This window comes from Tiliqua scincoides, chromosome 2 (genome assembly GCF_035046505.1).
Source record: "Tiliqua scincoides isolate rTilSci1 chromosome 2, rTilSci1.hap2, whole genome shotgun sequence".
Lineage (NCBI taxonomy): Eukaryota > Metazoa > Chordata > Lepidosauria > Squamata > Scincidae > Tiliqua > Tiliqua scincoides.
The window spans coordinates 48,587,383-48,604,542 of record NC_089822.1 but is presented as its reverse complement, the minus strand read 5'-3'; the positions used below and the strand labels follow the sequence as shown (position 1 = coordinate 48,604,542).

Sequence of the window (17,160 nt, the reverse complement as noted above, 5' to 3'; positions counted from 1 at the left end):
ATAATCAGCTCACAGTTCAGAGTATACTGTATCTTACAGCACAAAGTTGAAAATGCAGCTTAAGTGAAATGTGGGACCTTATGCTAATCTACAGTTTCATGGCTAACAGTGTATTGGAAATCAACATGAAAGATAGTTTCATTGCTGATCATTCTTACTAGACACCAAAATGAAAGAAAATTTCTCGTTCCTTTCTAGCACTTTTTAGAGAGACTTCAACATTTTTGACCAATCCTATTCATTCATTACACCTCTGGAACAAGTGTTCTGGCAATGTAACATGCTTTCCAGCTGTTGCAAACACAACATGCCAGAATGTGAGGCCTGGCCGCTTCCACAAGCAGCAAGCTGCCATGTCCACATTCCAACAGACCAGAGATGCCTGCTGTCACCAGTAAGTGGGGGCAGGGAGGTGGGAAAGGGTTGAAATGAGGCAGAGAGGGGTGGAATAGGGAGGTGAGGGGGCAAAGAGGAGATTGGGCCTGGGAAGGGGTGGGTTTGGTGGTGGCAGTGTCTACTGAATCGTAGCCCTCTTCCCAGGCCTGATCCATGGATCCACTCTGACTTGCAACAGCTATATAGAGGGCATAGTTCTGAGTAGACCCACTGGGCCAATAGACCCACTGAGTAGACAACTGTTCCTTTGTCCCAAGGAGGCCTCTGAAGGCCAAAACTTCCCCATTGGATACAGCAGATGCTCCTTTAACGCTGCTGCATCACCACCTGAGAAGTTAGTTAGGACTGGACTACCAAAGTACTAGGACTTTGCACTTACCTGAGAGTAAGTTCCTTTAAACTCAATAGGACTTACTTTTGAGTAAACATATGTAGTCTCAGGCTGTTAGGATGTTAAGGACCTGAAATCTTTTTCAGGAATTTTGGTAGGATTTCCTTTACTGACAACATTGTTGAAGAAAAGGGTGCGGTGTTCAGAAAGTCATTTTGGCAAATGACGGACTGAAACAGAAGGAACATGACAACTGTGACTTCAAAACGAATGACTCTTTTTGACATTGCTTTTCCTTGTGTTCATTTTTAAGGTGTCTGCAAAATAAAATGGCTAAGGATGCACATATTCACACTATTGGAATGGTCAGATGCGAACATATAAACTGAACTGGAAGAGTTTCCATAATGGCTAGGTTTAGGGGCAGATGATCCAGGCAACTCTTTCAGGTGAGGGAGGTGCTGGTCAGTTCAGTTATTCTTAAATTTCTAAAATGACTTAAGGAAAACAATCTAATACAGCTCAAGAAGTTAAATAACATGGCCACACTGCATCTCCATGCAATCTCCATCTGAATTGAGGCAATTGTCATGTCCTGGGACAAGGTCTTTATCCCCTCCAGGAAGAAGAACTTTCCTCCCAGGCTCAGCTAGCTCATAAGGCATTCTGCAGGTTGCTGTGTGTGCGCGTGCATTGTCATGCAGAAGAAGCAGCATTCCTCTCCTTTTGTTCCTAATTGCTCTCCTGAATCCCAGGTGATTGTCCTCCTTTAAGATCCTTCCTTTAAGGTCCCATTAGCTTCTTGCTGGAGAAGTTTGTTTGAACTGCAGTTGTCTTATGGAGCTTACTGCTCAAACAGCCTAAACTGCACTCGCCAAATAAACTTTCACTGCTTGTCTGTTTGGCTACTGTGTTCTGGGACCTTTCCCCTGGGGGCTGGGGATAAGAATAGGCCCTCAGTTTGGCTGTACTTGTTGTAAGAGGCCACCAGGTAGATGGGACTCATCAGCCTGGGAAGGCAGCTCATCTGAGAGAAGGAAAACTCTGATCCCAAACCTCCACTGCCTTGTGGCTACATCCAGTTATGGAAAAGGCTTCAGGAGTCAACCTCGAGGTAAAATCCGGAGCCGGAGTCCCTGAGGCAGTTCATGGCTGAACACAGTCACGTTCTGGCAACTCCTGCGAAGCCGCTGGAACCAACCCTATTGGCCTCTGCCTTTCCATTGGACCATTTCAGTGACGTGGAGAGGGGGGATTTGCTGCATGGGTAACAGTCTATCCTCCATATCTACTTTACCCAGGCTTCGCGCACTGGAGAGGACATTCTGTTCCAGAACCACCATTCAGAGGGCGATACCATAGTTCTCTGAGACTGAAGGATGCCAACAAGTCTGGGACCTTAAAGGAAGAACTTTAAAGGACTGCAATCACTTGGGAGGCAGGAGAGCAAAAGGAGAGGAATGCTGACATGGGGTTGCTTCTTCTGCATGATAATGCAAGCAGAACAGTTACCAGATGGCTGAGCTTTCTGTCAAGAAAGTTCTTCTTCCTGGAGGGAATAAATAAGCTTGTCCCAGGACATGTCAGTTGCTTCAGTTCAAATGGAGATTGCATGGAGATGTAGTGTGGCCATGGTATTTAACCTCTGAGCTGTATTAAATTATTTTCCTTAAGTCTTGTTTTTTTAACAGACAATGATACTTAGTTTTGGAATAGCCCTCATATATCCTCTTTTAGGCAGCCTTCCCTGTAAGGCTCCTGGCCGTGTACCTCCAAGCCAAGCTCTGTGCAACTCAGAGCTTGGAAACTCAGAGGTTTGTGATGACATAATGATGTCACTGCTGAGCTTCCAGAGATGGCGTCACGACCCAGCCACTAGGCCACACAGCTGAAGAAAGAGTTCCCATACTGGTGTGGACTCTTAGAGGGAATATTATTTTTAGGACAGGGACTCACCATACATACAGATTGTGCATCAAGTTGTGAAAGGGGTACAAATGCAATTTGAGACTGCAATGCTGCTCTTGAAGGAAAGCACCTTTCATCTACTAATTAACAGTGCAATCCTGTGCATATTTGCTCAGTAATAAATCCCATTGTGTCCAATGGGGTCTACTTCCAGAAAAGTGTGTATAGGATTGCAACCTAAATGTATATTTTTTTGCCCTATTAGGTTAAGGCAGGGGTTCCCAAAGTGGGCTTCATGATGCCTTAGGACAGGGGTGCCCAAACCCCAGCCCTAGGGCCACATGCGGCCCTCAAGGCTTCTCAATGCAGCCCTCAGGGGGCCCCCAGTCTCCAATGAGCCTCTGGCTCTCTGAAGATTTGCTGGAGCCTGCACTGGCCCGACGCAACTGCTCTCAGCATGAGGGTGACTGACCTCTTGCGTGAGCTGTGGGATAAGGACTCTCTCCACTGCTTGCTGTTTCATGTCTGTGATGCAGCAGAGGCAGCAAAGGAAAGGTCAGCCTTGCTTTGTGCAAGGCCTTTTATAGGCCTTGAGCTATTGCAAGACCTTCATTCATTCATATAAGTTCATCTTTAATATATTCATTTATGTAAACGAATGCAAATTTATTCAAATTTTAAATGTAAATTAATTCTTTTTTTTCCTTGCCCCCCCCCCCGACACAGTGTCAGAGAGATGATGTGGCCCTCCAGCCAAAAACTTTGGACACCCCTGCCTTAGGGTATAGTGGCACAAAGTTGCCATGGGATGTCCCTGATCGCCACTCCTGCCCTTCCCCCAGGCACTGCCATCTTGGATCTCGTAAAATCATGTGAGATTTGGGTGTTGTCTTCTTGGACTTGCAAGATTTTGCGAGATCCAAGATGGCAGTGCCCATCTGAGCTAGGAAGAAGAGGCTGCAGGGGCTTCATGACCCAGGTATGTTTGGGAGCCACTAGTTTAAGGCACACAAAGATCTCAGCCCTCAAAGGCTTTGCGACTCCCTGCTTACATACTTTCTCTCTGTATCTCTCCTCACAACCATTCCCTCAGCATCCTTGGTATTGCACTAATCAGAAAGACCCAAGAAAAGTACTCTGCTTTAGACTAGTTAGACTGTATTTTCTATTTCCAGGCAGATCCATCCACCTTTTTTTTTGGTCTATCTTTAAACATATGTATTGTGGGTGAAAGACAAGGATTTTTCCCCAGCTGCCTTTGGGTCCTTTGCATAAGAGAAGGGGACACAGCTTTTCTCACGCCTCCCCTCTCCAGCCACAGCATAGCTCTCTCTCGTCCCCTTCTCCCTCTCTCCCTTCACAACAGTGGTCAGTTGCAGAACATTCCCTTGCCTCTACTTGGTTGATTCCCCCCCCCCCCAAAAAAAAAGAGGTAAATTCTATTTGCTTGATTCTCCTGCTTTTCCCTCTGCCCTAATATTGTAAGTAAACTGGCACTGGTTCCTTTTGGTTATTTCTGTCTCTTTTGTTAAACCCCTTAAGTGCCCTGGACAGAAGTAAGAGACACATGTGCATCCCTATATATGTATTTCTGCAAAGCACTCATTAATATTTTCAATTCTCAGAAGAGGTGCTGTATGATTCATGATGCACTGGCACTTAAAAGCATAATGAGTAATGGAAATGGAATGAAGACATCTTGAAACCTCTCTGAAAAGTTTTGACATGACTGTGTCAAATGAGAAGAAGGGGAATTATGGCCACATCAAGTGGTGCAGTTTGTTTCATTAAGGGTTCTTGAAATTTGACTCTGATAGACAAGATGAGATTCCCCATGGATCACATACAACTGACACTATGTAGAATTATTTGTGCTTCAAATGTCTCGCCATGACTTGAGGACTTCTATGTATTGCATGGCAAGTAAACTGTAGGATGTTATTCTTTTTGCTTGTGAAAGTTACGTGGTGTATTAGTCAAGAAGTACATTGATATGCTTGAAAATCCCTTGATGAAAATTTGCTCTAAAGTCTTTATTTAGCACCATCAGCATACACTTTACTTTATGGAGTGACTAAGTCCTAAAGAGCCTGCAGTCTATACCAGTGCAGGGAAACAATAGAGGATTGAAAGAGAGAATTATGGATACCAAAATTACAAGACAAAAGCTAACAAGGAATGAATGGGAACAAATGTGGAATAGATGGTTCCTGGGGTGGGGAGGGGTTTGAAGGAAGAGGGATCAGGGTATGGTATCACACAGATGTCCTAGGAGAGAGTTCCACCTATAAAGAACAGAAGGGAAAAAAGTCTGTGTTGATGAAGGAGCAAGAGACCTTCATATCTCATTTACCATTTCCAGGCACTTAATAGATGAGCATCCATGGAGGTTAATACAGTGATTCAATATTAGTAGGTTCATTTACAAAAACTGGTGTTACATTACCTTGTACTGACACAGAATCTATCTTTTCCTCAGTAAGCTCAGAATGTGGTTCAATAAAGTTCAGAAAGAAACCCAAGTAGCTGACCACCTTTATTCCAAAGAACACATTTCCTGCCATCTCAGGTATGCTGCCTTTGTTTAGTTGCTAGATCAGATACCAGAAGGCAGCAGTGGCATGGTTCCCCAGGTAAACATGACAATATCTGTATATGCTATGAACATGAAACGTACAATCAGTATACTGGAACTGTGCCGCCTCTGATAATGCATCAGTATTTCTTATGACTTGGATAGATTTTCACCTAGCACTTTGAAACCATGCTGACCAGAGCAAATCAATTTAGGATAAATTAACAGCCCCTTGTTACCTACAGAGAAATCAATAAGAGTGCAGTGAAACTTCATTAGGTATATTCAAACCAACCTAGCACTAAATAATTCTTAACCCAGCTCAGTGAACACCCACTGTACTGAAGCCATGGCAAACTCTGTGGCTGCTTTAGAAAAGTCATTCTTGCTGATAAGCACATTTTAGTTATCCAGAGTTCAGTCTGTATTTGTACATATGTTTTTGTTCTTCAAATCACTGTTTTAAGACCAAACTGTAAAGAGGAGATCCCTAACTGGTACATGTATGTTTTTCCCAGGGGTGACAAGGCATGTATATATATGATTTTGATTAGGAAAATCACATGGTTTAAACATTCTCTCTCTCAGTATCACTACTCCCAGTTAAACTGGCAACTCTCCAAAGTTGCATTTCATTAAATAGCCTGGAAAGTTCTGTAAGATATAATCAAGGATCCCCCACACAAGGTCAGACTTCTCCCTAACAAACAAGGCAGCAGAAAACATTAATTCCCATTTGTCTCCTGAATATATTTTGAACCCAGCTGTTATTTGGGATAGATCCAAAGTTGTCATGGAGATTATGAAATGAAAATTAATTTTGTTACTTCCTCCTGTAAGTATTCCAGAATATGTATATGTTTTTGTATACTGTGCTTGATTTTTCCAGTATATAGGAATACACTCACTGCAAGAAAAAGATTATTTTTTCCAATTCATTTAAAAATGATTGTTGTGTATCTATACACCCTGGAGACTTCAGTCAAAATTCTTTCAGATATTCTTTCTCTCTGGTCCTTTGCTCTCCATGTCAAAGCATAGGTGAACTTTCATCCTTTTCTCTGTGTCTTTTCAAGTAACATACTACACAGAAAATGAATTTTTAACCTTCCTTTTTTCCTGTAATTGTCCAATGCATCTCAAATGATTTTCCCACACAGCAATATCATGACATTGTTATAAAAGGAAAGCCAAATATATGTATGTTTGATTTTTGAAAGCTGCTGTTAAAAAGAAAACTTCACCATTGCAACTGTCACTATTTTTTTAAAAAAAATCAACATCTTGCCACTATATCTGTCCTGGATACATAACATTTTCCTGTTTATCTTTCGGAGGCATGCAAGCAACTTATTAAATCTCAGGAGAGTGAAAAGAGGGTATTGGGACCTGCACCTTTCCTATTTTCTGATCCTCCCACCACAAGATCTTTAGCAATGACAGCCTGCATTGCCTACTCCCTGGAAGATGTTAATGGGGGGGGGACGCCCTACTGTGGGAAAGGTAGCCCTTCTTTGTGAGGTAGGAATATTTGTGCTGCTGGCTACCCCTACCTCCACTTTTTTTTTTTAAATGACAATGACAGAAAAAGAAAATAAGGCCAGTGATTGGGCACAGTGAGAAGAGGTAAATGGGGTAATGGGGATGAAATGCTCTCAAGACTGCACTTACAAGAGTTTAGATAGACTGTTGCATTTTCATTGGTGCCTCTAGAAGGCCAGTTTAATGTAATAACTGAAAAGAGGCCATTTTTTGACTGGTGCTGGGGTTGCTTTATCTGTTTACCTTGCTAGCTAAGTGGTCTCTAGCTAGGTCCTTGTTAATGGGATTGTTAATGTTAACACTGAGAAAGATATAAAGAAGTCAACAGACAGATGTAGAACAATGTTGTCTAATATGGGAAGTAATTTATTACCTTTAATTCATGAAATTGGGTTAAAGTATTGGGTTAAAGTATGTAGGCACTTGAAGTAATTTACAGGTTGGGTGGGCTAATAATTTTAATATGGATTCTTGAAATTAAATGGCGTTATGGAACTCACTTCCCCTTGACTTGAGAATGGCTCCCTCTCTTGAGACTTTTCGGTGAGGCCTGAAGACCCTTCTGTTTAAACAAGCCTTCTGACTTCATGGCCTTTTTAACATCTTTTATACATCTTTTAGTTGTTTTTTACAGGCCTGATTCCTCTATGAACTGCTGTTTTATGCTTTTTTATTCTGACTTTTATCTGACTACTGTTTTTATGGTTTCTGTTAATGTGTTTTTAATATGTTTTTATCTGTTGTTAAATTATGTTTTAATCTGTTTTTAATATGTTGTAAGCCGCCCTGGGTCCCTTCAGGGAGAAGGGCGGGATAGAAATAAAGTTTATTATTATTATTTATTATTATCTGCATCATTCTGCACATGGAAGTTCTCAGAAACTCCTCAATATAGCTCATATGTATGTTCGGTTGGGATTTATGAAGATGAGAAACTGACTCACCACAATGTTCTTGGTTTTCCCTAAACAGCCCCTGTCAAATTACTGACCACTCTTGACCTTGCCTAGCTAATTAGTTCTGACAAGATCACAGCGCAGGGTACTGTGGTCGCTGTTCACTGCAGCCTGGATCTCTAGTCTTTATCTGTTTACCTATCCACACAGAAATGTATGCAACGGGATTGAAGTGAAGCCTGCAGAAATTTCCATCACCCAACAAAATGCCTGTCTTGACTCTAGTTTGAAGAGCTCAGTTTTCAGATTTTACTAAAGATGACAGTCTCTCATCCAGTATCACTGTCTCATCAATCACAACAACAATAGCAGCGCTTCTGAGGGAAGGTTATTAAATTCTGGCTTCAAGATCTATCCCCTGCACTTATGCCAAGATGTTTGTGCATGTACAGGGGCAAGTACGTGCTCACATGTGTGTATGTGTATGTTTGAAAGTTCATGAGAAAGGAAGCATTGGCAATCCGACATAAAATATACTTAATTTCTGTAGGAAGAAATGCATGGCCTCTTTACCCACTGAAAACAACTCAGAAAAAAAACATGTTAATTTTAAATTTAGAATGGTTTAGGGCACAATACATAAGGGCAATGCAGCTCCAAGGTAAGGGAATAAACATTCCGTTATTTTGAGGCCGCTTCTGTGAGTGCCACCCAGCTGCAGGATGCATCACCCATCTCATTGGCACCACTTTGCCAGTGCTGGAAAGTTGCTTAGGATTTGGGCCTTATTATGCTAACTACAGTTGTTATATAGCTTGAAGGTATATACTCTGTCAAGTATTTTTAAAACTGGATGTCTTCATAAGTAATAGATAGCACAGTGGTTCCCAAACATGTTAGAGGCCCTAGAGGCTGCTGTCTGGCTTATAAGGGGTGTAGCTGTAATGGTGATTTGGCAGCAGTGCTCCCCCCCCCCCCAAGAAGCAACTTGTTTAACCCTTGATGCACAAAGCCTAATCTGCCCTGTCAGTTTTGCAAATCACAAAAAATTGGTTCACGACCCACTGGTGGGTCCTGGACCCACAGTGTGAGAACAACTGATATAACAGATAACACAGGCCTACAAAATTGAGGGTCAGAAAAGTTTTTCCCAAACTTTATGGTGGTTTGATATGAATTTGGGGTGCCGATTCCAAAAATGGTATCTGTTTTGCCCTATCACATCTAGTTTTGGAGATATAGTATAGCCTCAGTAGTGAATGGTTCAAGCAGCTTCCTCATGAGGAAGCCATGGTGTAGGATTCCTCATGAGGAAGCTGCTTGAACCATTCACTAAAGAGGCTATGCTGTGTCTCCAAAACTAGACGTGATGGGGCAAAATGGATGCCGTTTTTGGAATCGGCACCCCAAATATACCCAGGAATTGGTGTAACGTTTAAGGAAGCAAAATGTGTGTTGACCTGTGTAATTAGCACCAGTTTATATCACTTAGGGCCCAATCCTATGGATCCCTGCTAGTGTTCTGTCTGCAGAAGGACCTGTTCATTGGCTCTGCAGATGCTACAATGATGTACACAAAGTTACTGTGGGCACAAATAGTTGGTGACCACATGTGTGCACCACTGGAGAGCCCAGCTGCCACCAGAAGAGGTTGGAGGTGGGGGTTGGCAGTGAGTGAGTGGGGGGAAGTAATGGGGTGTGTGTTGGGATGATTTTGGCAGCAGTCATGTATGCCAGATCTTATCCCCCATTTTTCAATCTGCTCTGCCCGTGGCTTTCCTTAGACTTATGCTGGCTATTTAGCCTCTGTAAATTTACCTAAATTTGGCTATTTAGCTATTTAGGGACCCTTAAGCCATCAGGGACCAACACAGAGGTAAGGGAAAACTACCACTCATAGGCCTCTAGATTGTCCTACCATAGCATGCAACATGCATTTCTGTGGGGCAGCTGCATGCTTCAGCTTGGCAGAGATAGAATTGGGCAGTTAATGTTCTCAAATGTCAAATTGTGCTGTCAGTTTTTGTGAAGCCCAGTAAATTATGATTATTTCCTATTATTCCTGTTTTATTCTCTAGTGCAGTGGTTCCCAAACTGGTGGGTCCCGACCCACCAGGGGAACCAGAATAGGGCCAGAAGGGGGATGGGGAATGGTCCAGAAATGGGTGCTCCAACGGCACTATAGCAATAATGCCACCACTGGGAGCAAGGGTTTTTTTTTTTTTTTTTAATGTATCTGGAAGGTTGTGCTGGCCTCCGGGAGGGTCTGGGAGTCTTGCAGTCCCCTTTGCAGGCCTCCCCACTGCTCCAAATAGCTCCAATCAGCAATTGGAACTCACCTGGTTATTGTACTAAAACTGGAAGTGGGCTTCAATCAGCAACTGGAGCTATTTGGAGCAGTCGCAAGCCCTGCAGAGAGGCTGTGAGCTCTCAGACCCTCTTGGAGGCCAGAGCAACCTCACAGGTAAGCGAAATAACCCCTTGCTCCGGGTGGTGCTGCATTTGCTGCTGCATCATTGGGGCTGCCTCCCGTCTCATCCCTGCTAATTTACTGCAGTCCTACTTGGACTTTGGGAGCCATTGCTCTAGTGCTTTGTTGTCCTTTCTCATTCAGTTTTTGATAAAGCTTATTAAAGCTGGGCTCTATAAAATACCTAGAAACCAATATCAGTACACATATTTAAGTGGCAGGAGCCCCAAAACTGATTTCTACATAAGGTGGTACATCTTGCTGTTCAGGCGGCCATGTTACCTGTGTGCTCCATGCTAGTCAGAAGGTGGAAGACAGTTTTTGTAATGCAGCAGACAAAAATGCATCCTTTTTATTTTAAGAGAGGTCACCATATGAAAGGAATGTTTTCTGTTTAAAATGTAGTTGATGCAGTCTTTGTCCTGAAGCTGGTGTTTGAGATGCATGGGAGAGGAAAAACACCTGCTGAATTGCTAACTATATTCTTATTTCTCAGTGGTTACTCAATTAGCAATGAGCAGAAAAAAAATTAGAATATGAAAAGAATCATTTTTCTTTTCAGGTTCCTTGAATATCTAATGGATCTTTATTCTTTAACTTCCTTTCTTTTTAAAGAGCTTTTGTTACTCAGGCTTTTTATTCCCCCACCCCTCCCTCCACCCTCAGCATATTCACTTGCCGAGCTGTCAGGGGCATATTTCTTTCAATATATTTAAAGCAACATTTTTGATAGCTGCCATGAGGTCATGCAAAGCAGAACAGAAAAGAGGCTTGTGATGCTGCTGGGGACCTGGATGACTAGTTTTATAACAGTCAAGTTTCTCTCAAAATGTCTAGACATGATTATTACACTGCAGTCCACTTTTTATGACAGTCCTACATTGCCATCTGTCTGTCCTTATAAATGGGGCGTTATTTTTCCCTCTTTTTTGCATTAACTGTGTGTTACTTGTAGCTGATAGGCTCCTTTTTCTAATCTTTTTTTATTTAAGAATAAAGTAACAGAGCTTAAATCAACTAGAAAAGAGCCATATGGCTCACTTGGTAAATCATGTGGATTTTAAAAAGCAATTGTGAGTGGCTAGAATGTAGTTGACTGGGTCTGTGAGATTCATAATTTATCTTGTGCATTTCAAGGCAAGCCTGTATTTAGGTGGATGGTGTCTCTGTTGTGCCTGCAATATTTTGTGTTTCGTGGAACAAAGATTTAGAGTAATGTTAAACCAGAGATAGTTTGTGTGAAGCGTTTTGCATTATGGCCGATAACAACTTCTCTGTATCTTCCTAGGGTATTTTCTAAGGTTATACAGAGGGTGTTGGTCACCCCAGAGAAATGATACCAGTTCTTTATCTTTACCTGCTTTGAAGGGCAAGCGTAGCTCTTGTATATCCCCATAACTCTAATGGTGCTACTTCAAAGTTCCAGCCTATTATTAACTCCCACCTTCCACCCTCCCACATTGTAATCCTGCATAAAGTTGTGACTGGTGAGTGGAGGCAAATCTGAATGTAAAAACTACTCAGTGCTGAACTAGTCTTGATATTTTGAAGGATACCACCAAACAAGGAGAGGCATCATCAGGAAAATGAAAAACCCAATCCTTTCTGACCCTATTTTGGTTGTGGGCTATGATGGGCTATTGCCAAATGCCAAAAGCTTGTTAAGTTTGTAAATGGAAATTGGGCATTTAGGGCAATGAACCAACCAACTGAGCCTTCTAAAATCCCCTTTATGGCAGTCAGTGGAAGAGGTACACCACCATCCCCCAGCCCAGATGAATTGGGCCATGTATTATAATAATGTGTAAAATAGTTAAATAATACACAATTCCCCTCATATTTCTGTAGCTAAAGATATTTCTATATCTATATATAGTATGTTTTCCGTAAGTCTAACTCAGGGGTGTCAAACTTAGGGCCCGGGGACCAGATGCGGCCTGCGGAAGCTTTTTATCAGGCCCTTGGGCTCTCAGCTGCTGAGCAATGCTGAGCTGGCACTGCTGAAAGGGCAGCCCACGTGAAAATTGGGTTCTCCCATGTCTTGAAATATGATGATTTGTGTGTTTACTCTTCTGTGATTTGCATCTAATGAGCTCCTAAGTGAGAAAAGGTGCTTATTTTTGGTTATGACCTATTTAATGACCTCACTTCCTGCTTAATGACATCACTTTCGGCCCTCAGCAGACATCATGAATGCTATTCAGCCCTTGGTATGAAACAAGTTTGACACCCCTGGTCTAACTGATTGGAACTTTCATTTATTTGCTTGAGATGCTGAAGTAGCCGCTTTAATACTAGCATATCATTGCATTTTTGTGCTGTCGAGCATGTTGTGTTAAGTCTGTATGCCCCACTCTGATGAAACATAAAATATTGAACCATTAATCCACAGGGCAGATTGGGTGGTACTGTTTTATACATGTGGATGCTCACAGTTTCCGCTGTTTTGTGGAAGTGTTTTAGAGTCAATGACATCTTGCTGCTAAGAAATGATCTCTGGGCAGGACTACCTATTACAAGGGAAACATGGCACTTCAACATTGTGTTCTCCTTGTAAGGCAAAGGCAAGTGAGATTTGCATGAGATAATCAGTGGGTAGGAAGAGGATATACATCCCTTCCCCGATCACTGGTTCTCCCCATCATTACCATTTTAAATTTTTTTTGTCTGCATCTAGACTCTGAAATAAGATGTAAGCCCAACTGAAGGGGGAGAAAAGCCAAGGGGAGACATTTTCTGGGGATAATCTGTAGAAGGAGCATTCTGTCAGTTAACTCTTTTGCATATGCTTCCACCTCCTACATTTTTATTCAAATGTGGGTTCAGGGACTCATATTTTCCTTGGTAACATTTCCATCAGTCTCTCAAAATTTCAGGCTCTTTCTAAATACACTTTGATACAAATGCCATGTGTGCATATCTTTACATATACATGTACTTATATAAGAGTATACACATAATTTGTTAGACAAAAGTCTTCAGTGACTTTGTAATCTTTCAATAGAGCGCGAAGTTTCTCTTTTGAGTTGAAATGGGAGGGAAGGTGACCTCTCTACTTTGTCAGCTAGAACTGATCATACTGAGATCAATATGTGGGCTGAATTTGCAAGGCAGCCACCTGCAAAACCATGAGTCTTCATCATACTTGAACTCTGCAGACATCTTTCAATTTTACATTATAAACATGCCTGTTCGGTACTGTAAGCTGACTCTGTAACCACCCTTCCTCACAGTTCTTAAAGTATTTTAAATGGATTTGATGCCATTCTTTGCAATGACATTTTGTTAATTACTGCCATTGTACTCTGTGAGTAAATCTAGCTCTACTGTCATCCATTTTGTTGTAGCCTGGCCACCTATGGCGTGGAAATTCTCCCCAATACCTGGAAAACCCTGACACCACTTCTGCTAAAAACCATATCCAAACCAACTTATGATTTCTCTCCTTGCTTCATCATCTTGCTTTTCTCACTGTTTAGATGTAATTTTAGCATTTTAATGAATGCATTTCAATATCCAAGAACATTTCAAGATTCAATCTGTATGAAAGTAATTTGGATGCATGCTAGGCCTGAATGGCACCATTTGTTCGTTCATATGCTCCACATGATCTAATCAGTTCTTTTCTAATTAATTTTCCATAATTTTTTAAAAAAGATTTGTCTATGATTATTGGTCTCCTTGTTTCTGCATTCCTGATATCCTTTTTAAAAGTAAAATATTACCTTTTCAGTTAAAATACTGATTGGACATAATCTCTTAAGTACTTCTTGCAAGGCTGTGACCCACAAACAGAGTGTCACCATGAATTTAAGCTAGCATGCAGTCTGATCCTGTCAGTGTTTACTCAGAAGTTCTACTAAGTTCAAGAGAACTTATTCCCAGATAAATGTGGATAAGATTGTAGCTTTAGACTGCAGACCTAAAAGTTCCCACTAAGGTCCCAGTACTGAATGTATGAAAGTTGATGGACTACTACTGATAGTTCCTGCAGTGAAAACAGAGGGGTGCTGAAGAGGTTGCGGAGACCACGATCATTGGGTTTAATGGCAATAAATGGCATTTCTGACAGCCCAGTCCTATGGCGGGCATAAAGCAGTGGATCTCTGATCCACTGCCGTAAGTTCTCTAATAGCAGTGCAACTGTTATACTGACATCATACACATCAGAGCTGCTGGTGGAAACTGCTGGAGGCTCCACATGACCACCACACATGTACCCAGCCTGAGTTGGAGCAGGTAAAGAGCCAGCTGGGGAGGGTCATGGAGTGGTTGTGGACTATTTGGGGCAGAGAGTGAGGAAGGCGGGGTAATTTGGGGGCTTGAGGGGTGGATCCTAGTGGCAACAGCCTGTGCAAGGATGCTACATTCATTTTTCCATCCTTACATGTGCCCTGCCTCTCCTCAGTCTTATGTTAGCAAAAACACTGGTGTGGGCACACAGAGGGCCACTGAGAGCCAGTTGGCTGACTGGGAAAGAAAAATGTTTACTTGTCCTAGTCTGTCTGGCCCATCCCCCCCATTGCATACAGTGTACACTCCATCAGCATGGCAGAAAATGGTGGGGGGTAGGATTAGGCTCACGGTCAGTCTGCTAGTGTCTTTAGTGTTTAAAGATTCAGGGTTCAATCCTAAAGAGTGTGCACCGGCTTATTGCCGGCATGCACTGTCGCAAATATGCCGTAAGGCATGTTTGTGGGCCCTAGCACCAATGGATTGCTGGTGCTAGCCTAGTGCTGGTTGGCCCTAGGGCTAGCGCCACTGGAGCACTGGCTAGCGCCACTGGAGCACTGGCGCTCCACTGCTTGGTGGTTGCGCAGACTGTCAGGCTGTGGAGAGATAGGTGGGGGTGTGGGGGAAGGCGAGGAAGAGGCGTTATGGGGCGGGGGAGGTGGAGGGAGAGTGGGGGGAAGGTGTGCCAGGGAAGGGAGCAGGGTGGGAGGGAGGCAGAACTGGTGGATCCATCAGATCCTGAGCCTCCATGTCGGGCTGTCCACCCAATATGGAGGCTCTAAATTCTATGCCAACCCTTGGGTTCTTGGGTTGCATCACCATCATGCACATCATACACATCATGCACAATCCCGTTGTGGGGTTACTCGCTTTACCTGGGGGATGGGAACGAAAGTCCCCTTCTCCTGAGGAGGCAGCAGCGGCTGCCTGGGGTACGCTGGATGCAGCAGCAGCCATTTTTGGTGCCGCTGCAGCCCTGTGCACTGGGCAGCTCAGGATTGGGCTGCCCAAAGCTAATTATGTCAGTTACATGCAATGTGGTAATACAAGTTGAGTCTCATTTGTGAGGGTTCTGTTCCCAGAACTCATGTGGATGGCATAAATTGCATTAAAGCAAATCCATTTAAAAAACAGTGTCCCTTTGCTAGGAGATTTAAAAACAGCCTTGCTGACCTTTGTGATGTCATTTGGCAGACAATCCAAAAATCAGTCTCTCTCCAGGCACTTAAAAAGGCTTCACTCTGAGCCAGTGATCCCTCCCTTCACCCAGAGTACAGAGCTGGGAAAGAATGCAAAGTGATAAGAACATAAGAACAGCCCCACTGGATCAGGCCATAGGCCCATCTAGTCCAGCTTCCTGTATCTCATAAGAAAGTGCTTATCTTTCTATCAGGTATTGGGGGGGGGGGGGGTTGCTTGCCTTGGAGTGAAGCTGTTCTAATGCCTGGAGGGTGAATGAATGATAGACTGTCAGCTGGCTGCCCTCTCTCGCATTAACGGAGGCTATTGTTAAAATGTCTTTTTTCCTTTAATTTAAAGGGACCTTCTTGTTGCGTTGAGATAAAACCACAGGTGAAAAATCTGTGGATAATTAGGTTATACCTGTATCTTATTAACTCTCAGACAATAATTCATAATAGTGCTATAGTGTTTGCAATGGGTAGACAACTGCTAAAAGCCAATGCTCACATCCCTTGGAGATTTTGTTTATGTATGCAATGGGGTGCAATGCATCCAATTGCCCAAGGTGGGATAAAATCAAGAGATCATTCAAAACAATGGAATGATAAGAAATTGGGAGAAACCAAAGCATTTTCTGCTCTGGGTTCACAAACCTGTTCAGTGGGAGCCTCCCAAACAAGAACATTTATATCAAAGCAAAGAATGGATCGTAGTCATATGAACCATGAATGCAATCCAGTGGTTCACATGAAGAAGGCTTCTTGTTCACTTCCATATATGATGCTGCTAAGTACCTGCACAGGAGTTCTGCACTGTGCTTGCAGCTTATTTCCAGGCTGTTTCCAAACTAGGGAAACACTTAGCGTTCATACACATTGGAGCCACTGGATTGCAGCCAGTGCAATCTAGTAGCTATGGATTTCAGGCTTCATACAATAAATGTAAAGTGCTCAAACCAAACACTTTTAAGGTTAATGAAACAATTCTGGAACTAATTAGATCTGAGGGTAATGCTACCTCATTGCAAATATTGCATATGTTTTGCATTCTCTTTATCAATGGCTTGGACCTCACTATTCAGATAATTACAAATGCTCAGTAGTAAGCAACAACAATCTTGTCTCTAATGCTCAGTACATTATTATTTGCATAGTACAATTATAAAGTATTTGAGCAAATGACTTAATTTGCTTGTTTAATATTAAATGCTCTGATATAGATACTTTAAAAAGTAACAAAACACCACAATTCTTTTATTTTTCTGGTTTGGCCTCAATATCCCATTACCACCATTAAGAATTTGGAGTGTTTGCTGCTTAAAATCTCCAGTGACTTGATTCAATACAGTGAGAACTTCCTCTTTCAAATGGGGCATGCTAAATTGCCATTGACATTCATAAGAATGAACAATGGTGAGCTCCATTTCAGGAGTCACTCAGCACATTAGAGCAGTAGCCCTCTAAAGAGATGACTAATGTTTCCTCAATATTTGCCTTATTCCCAGTTCTAAATAGGAGAGTGCATGGGGAATAATATTGCTAACACCAAGGTGACATGATATAAAGCAGGAGGAGAGAATCTTTCGAGAATGAGCACTGTAATCTAACATACTCAGATCTTGTTGACA

General features: G+C 42.4%; 1 protein-coding gene across 1 annotated transcript in view; it reads left to right on the top strand.

Annotated features, from left to right (window-relative positions):
• Window positions 1–17,160, top strand: part of TMEM232 (transmembrane protein 232) — a 175,278-nt gene that overhangs the window by 57,804 nt on the left and 100,314 nt on the right. The gene's annotated exons all lie outside the window — the stretch shown is intronic.